The sequence below is a fragment of the Chrysemys picta genome, chromosome 1, assembly GCF_011386835.1.
Source record: "Chrysemys picta bellii isolate R12L10 chromosome 1, ASM1138683v2, whole genome shotgun sequence".
NCBI classification, from domain to species: Eukaryota; Metazoa; Chordata; order Testudines; family Emydidae; genus Chrysemys; species Chrysemys picta.
The window spans coordinates 290,947,400-290,962,452 of NC_088791.1; positions in this window are offsets into that span (position 1 = coordinate 290,947,400).

Consider the following 15,053-nt stretch of genomic DNA (forward strand, 5'->3'; position numbering starts at 1 on the left):
ATTACTGAAATTGATGAGCTGAAGAAGTGAAGCTATTCTACAAACAGATAAACCAGGTGTATTGGTGAAAGTATTGTCTCCTAAGATTCCAAACAAACTATAAAAAAATGCTGTAACTACAAGTAATACAGTCCTTTGAGCTTCCAACAATGTTAAAAAACAAGTGATTGCAATTTCATTTCTTTCAATTGACTGTGATGTAATAACTTCACATGAGGGACTCGGAGAAATAGCAGTTAGCAAAGGCAGATAATGATGGGGTAATCGCCCATTTTTTACAAAAGTGAATTTTGAGTTTGTGAAAGATGCCTGATTGACAGCCTTGGAAAATGAAGTTCTCTGTGTATCCACAGAGAAGGTTCACCATGGACGACGGTGGAGCAAACTTCCCCACCACTCACTTGGGCCTCAACTCTGATCTGGAGGGACTAGATGCAGCGATTACTAGGTGAGGTTCTATAACTAGTGTTATGCAAGCAGTCACTCTTGATTATTATTGTCCCTTATGGCCTTAAAATCTATGATTCTATGAACCTCCCAGGGGTGAGAAGATAATGTCAGTTGTGATGTGTATACCGGGCCATTTAGCAATTAAATGAAACCACTAACTCATTATACATAGGCCACAAGCCAAGATTAAAATAACCTTATAAAATTGGCAATATGCTTTCTTGTTATTTTTCACATTAATATTTTGAGGGACACCTACATTCTTGGTCACCTGACTGCATTATTGCCAACTGGAGGAGCTCTAAAATTCTTGAGTTCCTGAAGAAAGTGACCCAAAATTTGTGCAGAACAGTAAAAGATGTAAATGGTTCTGACTGTACATATATATCATATGTGAATACCTAACACAGTTTGAGTCATATGCATGTAATAAGTAAAGGGAAAGAAATACTGCAGTAAAATGACGATTACAGTAATGAAAAGAACTGATTATGATGTTATTTTCATGGTATTATTTATTATTAGTCAGTTCCTGATGAGGGCAGTTGCAGGTGTTCAACATCTCTAAGGATTGGACCCATTATTTATCATTATTATTAATAATAATTATTATTATTCCAATGTCTACTTGGTGATGTACAGCTATAACAAGCAAGATCCCCACCTGAAAAAGCTTACATTCTAAACAGGCAGAATGCAGAAGGGATGCAAAATAACAGCAGGTATTCAGTTTGTTGTGAGGTCTCTGGGCAAAATCCTGGCCCCAGTGAAGTCAATTGCTGTTTGGCTATTGACTGCAACAGGGTCAGCCTTTCACCCTTTATTGTTGTTGTATGGGAAGTGTTGGATGTTGTTGTTCTAAATGTTGCTTACATTGCAATATGAGCTGAGTTAGTGAGATGAGGGGTGAAGTCCAGGGGGCATGGTTAGAGGTAAAACGGTTGCCTGAAGAAGTGAACTGTCAAAGGGACTTGAAGGAGGGCATTATGACAATGCTAATGGATAATTTATGGATAAACTAAATTAGTATATTAAAGCAAGTGGGTCATTTTCTGCTCTGTTTTACTCTGTGCAACCCCACTGTAGCCAAGGACACTCTGAACCAGCATTTAAAAATAAAGATCATGGATAAGCCCGAGAGAATAAACCATGATATTTCATTAGTTACATTTAGCATGTAAAAAAATCTATGTAGCAATTTTTCCTCTCACTCACACGTGTTTTAACTCCATGTAAATCCATTGACTTCAAAATAGTTATTCCTTATTTACCCCAGCATAAGTACAGAAGTGTTCAGGTATAAAACATATAAATATATAAAATTAAGGTATGGATAGAATCTAACCATCGGCTCTTATAATGATCTCCAGGGGAGACCTTCTTTTGATGATTGAAATAATACATCATTTAATTCTTCCCCATGCAATTGCATAGATATAAATGACAGCCAAAGCTGGTCAATAGCTATAAAAGACCAATTGGCTTGTCTCTTCAGAAGGGGGACATAGACATGGTTCCCTATGTGGTGCCTTCCTATCCCATGCTTACTTATTTCTAGGCTATATTGAAAAAAGATTAGTTCAGTCAATCAAGGATTTTAATAAGTTTATATGGTGCAATGGTGTATAGGTTTATTGACTATGTTTTCATGATGTGGAATAGGGAGAAAGCTCTCTTGGATAAATGTATTGTTATTTTATATGAAATTCATGATGCTATTAAGTTTTTGGTCTCATATACTGTAAAGTGTAGTATTTCACAGATAAACTATCTTGATGTTTTCATTTCCAGGGCAGGTAATAAGTAGAATACAACAATTTTCTGGAAACCCCAGACAGGAATAATCTGCTTTATGCAACCAGTCACCATCCTGAGGCTCTTAAAAGAGTTTTGCTTTATAGTCAGTTTGAGAACCTACAGGATTTGTAATCATGGCACTGGCAGTATGGTAAAGATGGATTATCTAGCTAATAAATACAGAGAGTGGGACTAGAAAGAGGATTATATCAGGGAAGTAAATGGAGATAGCATTAACGGAAAAATAGTGGAGAACTGCTATAGAAAAGAATAAGGCATTTTCAGCTTTTTCACGCTAGTGCATGGCCCATAATGCTATTGCTTTCTCATCCTTCAAATACATACTCAGGATCACTTTCTTCCATAATGCCTACAGGAATGGTTATGCAGATGGTGTGTGGAGACTGCTGTTTTTCATGCTTAGCAATTTTGTCTCATTGTTACTTTGTGCTCCCCATGTCTGTTTGTTATATCTGTTGTCTCTTGTCTTATATTTGGACTGTAAGCTCTTTGCACCAGGAACTGACTGTGTTCTGTTTCTACGGCGCCAAGCACAATGGGACCCTGGACTGTGACTGGAGTCCTAGGTACTACTGCAATATAAATAATAAAGAAAAAGAAATCACCCATTTAAGAATGGTTACGTAAAAGGAGAGTTGATATATATTTTTAATTATTGTACATTTTTATCCCTCTTCCCACTCTTTGTCTGTTGCTTGCCTTTATAGATTGCAAGCTCTTTGGGGCAGGAGCTGTCTCCTTTTACGTGAGTGTACAGCACATGGCATATTTGGAGCACAGCAGTAATGCAATAAATAAATGTCTATGTTTATTTTTCAGATTAATAAAAGCATCAGCATATTCTTCATATTTCCAACACTCTTGAAAAAATGATCCAGAAACAGTGGTGTGCCATTACTACAGACCAAATGACTGTGGCATGCCTTCCTTCCTCTTATTTTTAAAAAAATATATAACACCAACTTCTGAAACATAGGATTCTACTCACCCAAACCTTTACAAATCCAGAGTAATGCCATCAAAATCATTATGGAATGACTCCGGCATAACTGAGAGCAGAGTTAGATTGTTAACCTTTATGGCAGTTACACGTTAATTGGACTCATTTCTGCTGTCATTTACTCTGATGTAAATCTGGAGTGACTTCAATGCAAATGAGCTCAAGATTTGTCCCTTTGTGATCAAAGGCCATAAAATGATTGATTTTTAAGCAGAATTCCGTGCTGAATGAATAGAAGTGGGTCAAGGAGGGATTTTAAATGAGAAGTGATGGCTGGATGGGTAGTTCAGAGATAGCATTCCATGGCTTGGAGAATTCCATGTTAGAAATTCAATGGACCAGTACAACCACTGTTCTACACATATGAAGGAAGTTGTAGGGAGTAGCAAGAGAGGAATTCCAGACACATTGTATAACAAGTTACAGAGGTGTAAACAAAAACCTGAAGTGAAGAAAGAACAAAAAGAACAGACTTTAAAAGACTGCACTTAGGACTGGATCCATCATAGTGCACTTCCCATTGACTTGATTGAGAGACTTGAAATACCTCAGCCTCCAAAGTTGCACAAACTCAGTGATGCATTACTTTTAGAATTATCTTCTCTCCAGATGGAATTACTGAATTATTTCAAGTGATTTAAGAGACTGAGGCAGGCCTGTACCTCTCAGAAACAAGAGCAAATTTTCCTAGCCCACAACTTTCCACCTGTAACTTTCACATGTGGAAAACAGACTAGAATGTTGTAGTCCCCTAGAAATGGTTTCTGACAACTCATCTGCAGGAAGACCATTGAACATCCACTTATGATACTCTGTATGGAAAATGTGTTTCTCACCATCTGTTCTGAATTTGTCACTTTTTAGTTTACATTAAGGGAAATAGTAAGCTACAGTGGCATTATGTGTGCAGTTGAAGATTTTATAAGCTTCAATAAATTCCCTCTTAACTATCAGCTTTGCGCCTAGATGGATTCCAATCTTTCACCTGCTCTGGTTTTCACCTTTTAGTCCCAGGATCAGCCATATTGCTCCGCTCTGTACTTTGTATTCAGACATTCAATTTTATGACAAGGTAACTGTGCTAAACCCTGTATTCTAAGTGAATTCTTGCGGAAGATTTGTATAATCTCATCAACACTGACTGAGAGTTAGATACTACTATTCTGATCATGATGTTGACATACCATTTCGTCTTCTGTGTTCAGGGCCTGGTGTAGAACATTATGTGCCACCAAATGGACATTTACCATTTTATCACATTTCTGTGTAACTCTTTGTGTGGGCTGCAAAACCCACAAAATACTGCCACCTTCTACTCTTGACCTTGTCTCTCCATCATTTTGCAGAGTACAATGCAGGAGCATGATCTAAATCCAGAATCTTCTCATGACAGCCAATGGATCTATTCAGATTTACACTAATGTGACAGCAGGATCTGGCCTTGTGTTTTGTTGACTTTGATTTTCCTGTATCTGCACTGTCACTACAGTCTTTGAATGTATAATAAAAGACAAGTACAAACTATATATTTAGTACAGGAGAATTTCTGTAGAAGGACTCTAGCTAAAGAACAAGAAAGAAGTGAATGTCTGCTTTCTTGCACGTTACAAAACCACCCAGGGGCTTCAATGTGCATCTTAGGAAAGTAAATAAAGGTTTGACAGAAATATTAAGAAGATTTAAAAATAGCTAAATCTTAGCTCCAGCTACTGTATAGTCTCAAAAATATTATACAACAACAACAAAAATTTTCCCTTAACAAACCAAATATTCTGCAATAAATACATATTGCAGAACAAACACAGCTCAGGAGGGAAACATATTTTTAAAGACCTGGTTGTTTCTGATTACAATAAAAATACTGATGGTGACTGAAGGCACAGAATCAGAGCAGGAATAATTCTGCGTATATTGGTTTCTCGGAGATTTCCAGAAACCAGATCTATGAAAATAATAAGAATAATAAAAAAAAAGCTTGTAAAACCTTTTGTGCCAAAACAAATTAACTCCTTTACTTCATGATATTTTTGAATAACTTACTGTAAACAATATTAATTATTCACTTAGATAGCTGCAACTGGCAGATTTTACAGCCATATAGAAATCACATTCTGTTAAGATAATGACCTAGACCCAAGAGGCGGCTTGGGGGTGAGTGAGGAGTGCCAACGAGCGGGCAGCAGATGGATAACTCTATAAGGATGCCCTCTCACAGAGCTTTCCCAAGATCATTCCAGTGTGGTATGAGGGACTGTGCCTCCAGGGCCCATAAAACTCACCCTAGATCCCCGTCAATGTGGTTTCACATTGTGCAGAGGGTATGCGCCCTGTCCCCAAAGCCTGCCCATGCCCTATCCTGGTGTAGCAGAACTATATAGATGCTGCCACCATCCAGGAGGAAGGGAACAGGATTTGCCCTGTATGGATGTTTCTGGGATTAAGACATGGGAAGGGGAGAAGCTAATGACAGAGTTTATTCACGTGGATACATCTAATTCCTAATTACCTTCCAATTCTAAAATCTCATCTGTTTGTTCACAGGCAAGAATGTTACTTTTCAATCCAAGGTATTCAACAGTGTAACCCAGGGGCTAATGAAAGGAGGTGTGAAGTGACAGCTCATCTCCTTTTCCTCTGCTAAAACAGGATGGAGCTCCCACCTCCTCTCCCTGGCTTGGATAAGCAGCACTCCCCTGCAATGCCCATGCCTCCATGGCTGGTGTGGTGAGAGCTCGCCCCTCCTTCTTTAATCATGGATACAACTCTATGATCAGTTTAAAGAGAAAGGTGTCAAAGTTATCCCAGGTGTAATGCATAGGAAGTTAATGAGTTACACCATGGATGAATGTAACCCAATATTTTTTTCCCCCTGAAGAATGCAGTGTTCTTGGAGCTGTGTTGGTCCCAGGCTATTACAGACAAGGTGGATGAGGTAATATCTTTTATTGGACCAACTTTTGTTCAGAGGTAGACAAGCTTTTGAGCTTACACAGGGCTGAAGAAGAGCTTGAAAACTTTTCTCCCTCACCAACAAAAGTTGGTCCAATAAAAGATATTGCCACGCCCACCTTGTTTTTTTGAAGAACAGTATCAGTGTTATTCATTTTTAAACCATTTGGTCAAAATTCTGTCCTAGTGACTTTGACAGGGTTTCATATGGGAGATTCAGGACAAAATTTGTTCTTTACAAAAAATAAAAAGGATCTAAGCAAAAAGAACAGCCTGTCGCCTAAAGAACTGATTAGATTGAAGGGCGTGAGCCTTCTGTCAGGTACACAACATAGTGGCGCAGAGCTGAGTGTCTGAGGATAGGTTTTTATCCTAAGAGTGTGTTGTCCCCAATTTGTCACTTACCTGCTGTTATTTACTTATTTTAGATTTATAACAGCAGACCAAAATAGATGTCTATTTTAAATGCTAGACAACCTTCATGATTATTTAAAATCACAATTAAGCATAAAGTCAAAACCAAAAGTGACCTCCACTCTAGACCTCAGCCACCAATTAGATCTTACAGCAAAAGAAAGAGTGAGGGAAAAGATCCTATTCTCTCTAAAAGCCCCTCTCCCCCACATAGTCCTACAGCATGCTTTGGAGGTCAACAATATCAGGCTATTTTTGTCAAGGACCCAGACACCAGCAAGTCTACCTCAGTGATTAGAATCAGACTGAAGGGGGCCAGGCACTGGAGCTAGGGGGCCTAGGATCAAGACCAAAGAGAGGAGCCAGAGTCAAGGGTCAGAGCTGGAGCCAGGAATGACTAGACCCGGGGCAAGAACAAGACTAGAACAACAGCGATCATAGCTGCAGGCCACCTGTTGAGCAGCCAGTGATCTGCTGTGGCTGCTCAGCTTAAAAGCAGGCCTGCTAGCTCTCTTCAGCCCAAATAGGTGGTCCTATCACAACCCAGCTGAGCTCATTAATCCACTTGGAAGCTGTCCAAGCTAGGGCTCAGGTGCTCATCCTGACAATTTTGAACCAGGGGGATACTGCAAGGAATGAGTGCTACAGTTAAGGAACTCTCCCAGAGAATGCCATGCCAGCCCAGGCCCTCTCTTATCTCTCAGGGGAACTCCAGATCAAGTGCCAGTGCAGCGGACAACAGGGGAAGACAGGTGGCCCTTCACATAGGCAGGTCCCAGTCCATTTAGGGCTGGATTTTCAATCGGAATTAGAGGCAGCATCCACAAAGGTGCTTAAGTGCCTAAGCCCATATTTTTAAAGGTATTTAGTCCCCCCTCTGCCTGAGGAATGGATTTATACAAGGATTTGACACATCCCAGGTGAGTACCCTAACCACTGGGCTAAAAGTTATGAGGGAATTCCTCCTTCCTCCCCCCACATTTTGTGGAGTTAAGAGGCATCTGAGCACACCCATTGTATCAGCCCCACACACAACTTTGGCAGCTGAACTTTTATCTTTTACCTTTTTTATCATGGATTGCTAGCAGAGAGGTTCTGAACTCCAGGAAAGGGGCAGCCTTCTTGCCATTGGCTAGCTCAGACGGCTCCCCAAGTAGCATGCTGGCTTTTGCAGATGGAATGTTAAAGGACCGATCTCTCCCCATTCCCTGTATAAGGAGCCTACGTGCCTAACTCAGGCTTTGTGGATCACAATGTTGTTCCTCTGATTTTTCTAGACACCTAAAAGTTAGATCAGGGATCGGCAACCTTTGGCATGTGGCCCGCCAGGGTAAGCCCCCTGGCATGCCGGGCTGGTTTGTTTACCTACCGCATCCCCAGGTTCGGCCAATCGCGGCTCCCGCTGGCTGCAGTTTGCCGGTCCAGGCCAATGGGGGCTGCAGGAAGCGGCACGGACTGAGGGATGTGCTGGCCACGGCTTCCCACCGCCCCCATTGGCCTGGAGCGGCAAACCGCAGATGCGGCAAGTAAACAAACTGGCCTGGCCCTGGTGCTTACCCTGGCGGGCCGCGTGCCAAAGGTTGCCGATCCCTGAGTTAGATGTTGCAACACCTAAGTCCCTTTTGTGGACCTGGAACTAGGTGCCTAAATACCTTTAAGGATTTGGGCTCTAGTGGGATTGTCAAAAATGCCTAGGATGCCTAACTCTCATTGTTTTTATCTTTGGACACCTAAATACTTTTTAAAATCTGACCCTCAGGGCTTTCTAGGTCAAAACCAACACTGTAACTACCACCCTGAAACAAACAGGCCAACAGTGCAGATTATAAACCACCAGTTTATTATGCTCAAGGCAAGGTAACACCTTTTAACTACAACATTCTGCACCAGCTCCAGCTTCTGAATGGATTTAAAATATAGCCCCTAAGTAGAGTGCACTGCAGGAATCTAATCCATATGCCTGGAGAGGCAAAGCAATAAACAAGTCTAGAAACTGTGAAACAGTTTTGCCTTAATGTTTGCTTCCTGTGGGTGAAGGGGGGAAAGGCTGTATGTTTGCCACCTGATTATTTTTGTGGATAATTAACAGCTTAAATTGAAGCTACTCTGTCTCTCCCAGTTACTCATTGTAACAGCACACCTCCTTACCACGAGCAGTTAATTATCAAGCATAACCAGTTACAAAGCCATTAAACAATTATAACACATTTTATACTGTTAAAAATGTATATGAACTTTATATGGTGATATTATCATATCCCTTGTTAATACTCCATAACAGCTTAAGAGAATGACTTATGACAAGTCTAGTAAATACCTTTCTTTTTTTTTTTTTTTGGTTTTACAATAATTTCCCCCTATAATTTCCATATACTAAATCAGAGGTTCTCAAACTGTGGTCCGCAGACCACCGGTGGTCCGCAAGCTCCATTCAGGTGCTGCGCGGATAGTTCCCTCTAAGGTGTGTGTCTGGGCAGCTGCACACAAGAGAATGAAGGGCCACCCACCTAATTAGTGGAGCCGCGCAGGCGTGGCTCCACTAATTAGGTGCCTGGACCCTGGAGAAGACACACATGTAAGGTGAGGTGGTAGCCTTGGGGGAAACAGGGGGTAGGTTGGAGGGGGCAGTGGGGTGAGAAGAGAGGGTGGGGGGAATTTGGGACGTGAAGTGACGGCCAGAGAAAGAGGTGACTTTCCCCAGCTCTGGGGCTGCAGGTGCCAGGGAGAGATGGCCCTCCTTCTCAGCCTCAGCTCTGTGGCTGCTGTGGCAGGGGAGAGACTCCCCTCCTTCCCAGCCCCAGGTCGGGGGCTGCTGCAGTGGGTGAGAGAGGGAGAGACCCTACTCCTTCCCAGCCCCAGTTTAGGCACAAGGTTCAGAACTTAAGGGGCTATGTGTATGTCCACCAAAAGAAATGTAGGCTCCTGGGAGACTTTACCTGCAGAAATGTAAGCACTAGGGAATTTAGATGCCTATAGAGTTAGGCTGCATCTGAGCACAGGGTTTGAGGATCTAAATTTTGGACTTAGGAGCCTATGGTGGCAATTAGATTTCTAAATCCATTTGTGGATCTAGCTTTTAACCTCTGTTACAACAGAGGAAACTGTGAATACTTACCTGGCTCAGAAGGCTGTGAGGATAAGAACATAGGAATGGCTATACTGGATCAGATCAATGGTCCATCTAGCCCTGCATCCTTTCTTCTGATTGTGGCCAGTGCCAGAAGTCTCAGAGGGAGTGAACAGGACAGGATAATTATTGAGTGATCCCTCTCCTGGCATCCAGTTCCAGCTTCTGGCAGTCAGAGGTTAGGGACACTCAGAGCATGAGGTTGCATCTCTGAACATCTTGGTTAATAGTCATTGATGGACCTATCCTCTATGAACTTAGGTAACTATTTTTTAATCCATTTACACTTTTGGCCTTCACAACATCCTCTGGCAATGAGTTCCATAGTTTTTCTGTGTATTGTACGAAGAACTACTTCCTTAAATTTGTTTTAAACCTGCTACATATTAATTTCATTGGGCAACCCCTGGTTCTTGTATTACGTGAAGGGGTTAATAACACTTCCTTCTTCACTTTCTCCACACCAGTCATGATTTTATAGACCTTTTAGTCCCAGTGGATCAGTCCTAGTCTTTTTAATCTCTCCTCATATGGAAGTTGTTCCACACCCCTAATCATTTGTATTGCCCTTCTCTGTACTTTTTCCAATTCAAATATATCTTTGAGATTGGAGGACCAAACCATGGATTTATATAGTGGCATTATGGTATTTTCAGTCTTATCTCTCCCTTTCTTAATGGTTCTTACCATGCTGTTAGCTTTTGTGACTGCCACTGCATAGCGGGAAGATGTTTTCAGAGAACTATCCACAATGACTCCAAGATCTCTTCTTGAATGGTAACAGTTAATTTAGCCCCTGTCATTTGGTATGTATAGTTGGGCTTTTTTCCCCCAGTGTGCATTGATTAAATCAGGGTGGCCAAACTGTGGCTCATGAACCACATGCAGCTCTTTTACTGTTAAAGTGCAACTCGTGGCCTCCCACCCCATTCTCCACCTACCTGACCGGCATGGGAGGGGGGGCTCGGGACCTCTGCCTTGCAGCAGGGTGGTGGGGTAGGGGCTTCTGCCCAGAGGGGAGGATGTTCTCGGAACTTGGGGCTTCAGCAGGAGTGGAGTGGAAGACCTGAGCCTCGGCAGGCAGCTCCCGCAGGGCTGAAGCCCTGAGCCCTGGCAGGTGCGCCCAGCTCTTGAACTTCTGAAGATTGTTGTATGTCGCTCAGAGGGTCAGTAAATTTGGCCACCCTGTCTTAGATACTGTTTGTTAACTGGCTTGTATATGGAAGACCTACACATTATTATTCAAAGCCCCCTTTCAACTCTACATATGAGGTTGCCAACACTTTTACAGCAGTTGTACTGTGCAGCCCCCTCTTCTGAGTAGACTCAGCAGAGTTGATATACCAATATGTTTATATAAATGCAGATCCACACCAGCATTTTAGTCACAACCTATAGACTGAGAATCATTAATATAAAAGGAGAAGGAACATCCATTGTGTTGTTTAATCAGAAGCAAAAGGAGCATTGACTGGCTAAAATTCCATGACCAGAATGGTCACTGTTAGTCAGGGGCTTTAATGGGGATGAACAAGTAAAGAGGGAAACTCTCTGGACTTCACAGATTAAACTAATCGGGTTCTATAGAAATGTAATAGACTTCTATAGGAATTATTCAAAACATCAGTATGATTGAATAATGATTAAGGAAATAATAAAATGAAATAAGTTATTCCTTATTTTTGAATCATCCATAGCAGGGATATAGTTTCTTATTACAGGAAGATTAAAAACAACAGCAAGGTTGTGATTTGTGTGTTAAATTCAGCAGGATTTTTTCCTCTGGGGATCCTAGAAAACTCCCTTACTCTTTCTTCAAAAGAAAAATAGAGACATCTATGAATTAAAGCTATAAGCTATTAAATATCTGGTACCCTGGGTACAAAGAAAAATGCCTAGGGACTGATTCTCCATAGTGTTATTCTAATTATATATCATTGCAACACCACTGAAATCAACAGCATTTTTACCAGTTTCTAACTAAGTTCTCTCTAAGCTGCGTGGCCGTGCGGCCACCCAGCAATCTATCAAGTGCCACGCACTTCAGGTGCCCCTCCCTCCACTGCCATGCTGCTCCTGCCTTGGTGTCCTGGCCAGCTGCTCCCGGGAGCCTCCTCTCTGCTGTGCGGAGCAGGGGGGGAAGGGGTGATGCTGATGTCAGGGTGTCCCCCTCCCCTTTGCCCCTGTACCCCATCTCCGCAGAGCAGGAGGGGACATGACAGGGCTCAGGAGTGGGACAGAGCTTGCTGGTGCCTGCTGCTGTGTCTGAACAAGCAGGCTTCAGACTGGTGAGTGCTGATCTACTACAAGGGGCAGCATACTTAAAGGGGAAAAACACATGTCTCTCACACACTATGTGTGTGTCTCTGTCTCTCACACCCCCACTGTCTTTCACACTCACCTCCCAACTCATACTTGTATTTTTGTTGTTGTTCTTGTTTCTTCTTGATAATTCCTGCAATGCACCTGTAATTTTATTCTTTCAAAGTGCTATTTGAGTTTTTTGACTGGTCTGTGCATTTCATAAGTTTTATTTTTCTGTTACACTTAAATTTAATGCTTTGAGTAGTGAGATCTAAAATGCCTAACCTGTTCTGGCTGGAGTAATTATCCCTATGGTACCTTTTTAAAAATATATGGTATATCTAGATTTTTTGTTTCTCCTGGTAGGATACATCCACACATTACCTCGATATTGGTGCACATAATGATATTCATTCCACACATCGATGGAAAAGATTAAAGGGAACATTGGATATTATTCACAATTCTCAGGGGAATACATGGGCAAGTTTCCATGGGAGCCTGAATGAAAAAGAGAGAATTAGCTCATTAGGCATCCCCACTCATTTCGGGGATTCCCACAGCTACCACACAGTCTGAGCCCACTTTCCTACCCTTGCTATGTTATCACGGTAATGGCAGGCACTCACACTTAGAGTGCCTCCTGGCAAGCTGCTGTGGAACTGCTGTTATGCCTGTGCCTCATTTTCTCCCAGTGGGAAATTCAATGAGGCTTGTTTATAGTGGTCCTTCAGTGGTCTAGTTTATTTAATCAACCACCAAACATTGTATGTAAACAAACCTCCTTCTGCTGCAAGTCCCTGAGTTTTTTCACTGCCTGGAGCTCAGCACTCTCTGCCCTACTAACTCAGGGTATCTCCCAGGTCTCCCTGCCTGAAATGCATTACAGTCTCTCTCTCCTACAGAGCTTGTTCTCTCTAGATTCTGGCCTCCTGCCTGAGTCCTCATAACCCTTCATAAGGCCCATGTGTTTCTTAATTAATTCACTACCACCCAGTTACTTATCCAATTATCCACAGGTGGCTCTGGGTTAGCTCGTTCCCCTTAACAGAGCCTGTCACAGTGATGCTGGATGCCTGACCCCTCAGAGGGCTAGCCCCCATTAATTCACCCATCCTTCTTTAATAATAAGGTCAAAGTTTCCAAAGCTACACATAAAAGGGTGCATTGTTGAATGCATACACACCAACTACCCCTGCAAAATCCTGACTTTTCATCCCCAGATATACTAATTGCACCTCTAACTTCTACACACAAATGCTAGTTTGTGCATGCAAATGTCCACGTTCCGGGAGCTGTGAGTGCTTCGGCTATGCCTGCATTTTTAACATGTCTCCTACAGTGACCAAGCAAGTGATGCTCATCTATGTCAGTGTCTCTGGTGCTATCAGTTTAAAAAACACTTAAATATATAACAGATGAATAAATGTCTCTTGGGGTAAGTAGATTATGAAACAGACTCCTCCCTCATCATCTCAAAATCACATTTCATTCTTCTGTCCCAGAGCAATACCTGTGACAAGCTGGCAATGAGTGAGGTTGTGGTGTAAAAGTTCAAAGTCAGCTATGTAGCTTTGTTCCTTCGCATGAGTTTTTAGAGTTTGTAGTTGAATGTTAACATGGCTTCTACTTTCCCTGGCAATTTTATAAAAACTGTGTTCCCCGTGGTTGAAAACTACCGGGAGCAATGGTATGTAGGCAAATCCTGCCCTTCCACTGAGTAGACTTGGGAGACCTACAGTATGTTCAGAGGTACTAGGATTGCTTCCAGGAATAATCTTGACATCCCACCTCTGATGTAATTAGCACAATTGCAGATTTTCACAAGGGATTCTCTGCTCTTGTCAAAATCTTTACCATAACAGCCTTTGAATTACAATACAGTAGTAAGTGTATCACAATGTTCAGCAGAGGATGAGATGCAGTAAGAACATCTTTAAATGAAATTAATTAGGCTGGTTAATGTTCATGGAGCACTTTGAAGCTGGAAAGCAGTACAGAAGTGCTAAATTATAATTATTAACATGCCAGATCCTGAAGGTCTTATTCAATTTTTGCTCACTTCTTACCCAGGCAAGTCTCCCATTGACTTCAATGGGAGGTTTGGCTGAGTAAGACGTTAATACAGATTTCAGAATAAAATAATAAATATAGATTCAACTAATACCCACCCAGATGGGTGTGTAAAAAAAAATTCACAGTCCTCACTACTCAATTTTCCTGGGAAAATATTAAGCTGAAAAATTGTTTGAATCTTTTTTCAGACATATTAACTGTTTACAAAAGAAACTAGTTTTTTTTTTTAAGAAAAAATAGCTGTAGTAAATATAGCAGGGATACTGTCTCTAATCCCTTCTTTGCATCCCTCCCACAACAAAGCTTTAAAAAGCAAATCTTAACAATAAAAAAATAACAACTTCTTGGAGCAAATCACCTCTTGCAGTTAGCTGCAGAATTGTGCAAACCTTCATGGCTTTAGCTTTACAAACTGAAATTTAGTGAAGAGATGCCAAAAGATGCTTGTGAAAGGATGCCAGTGTGACCTTCCTAGCATTTATCCCTATAGAAGATCCAGTTCTGCCCCCAAACTCCTATGCAGTAGACATTTGCTCAGCGGGTGTTCCCTCAATTTCGACAGAATACAGAGTTCCTCGGTCTGAGCGAGGGTGGCAGAAAAAGTCCCAGATTAAAAGCATCAATAAAAGGGCTTGCACACTGCCTCTCCAATGTACAGCAACAGAGTTGTGGAGGGGTGGTGTCTAGAAGTGAGAAGTGAATTCAGTCTTTATGCCCAGTGACTTCTCTACTAGGATGCCACCAATAATACTCCTTCCTGGTATTTATAGTGCAGGTGGTTTAATTACAAAAATAAGGACCAAATCCTGCTCACCATGCATGTAATTGCCAAAGAAGTTAGCAATACTTCTCACGTAAGGCAGTCAGGATTTTGACTGAGATCTTGTAATTTCCTTTTTCCCTGGAAAAATAATA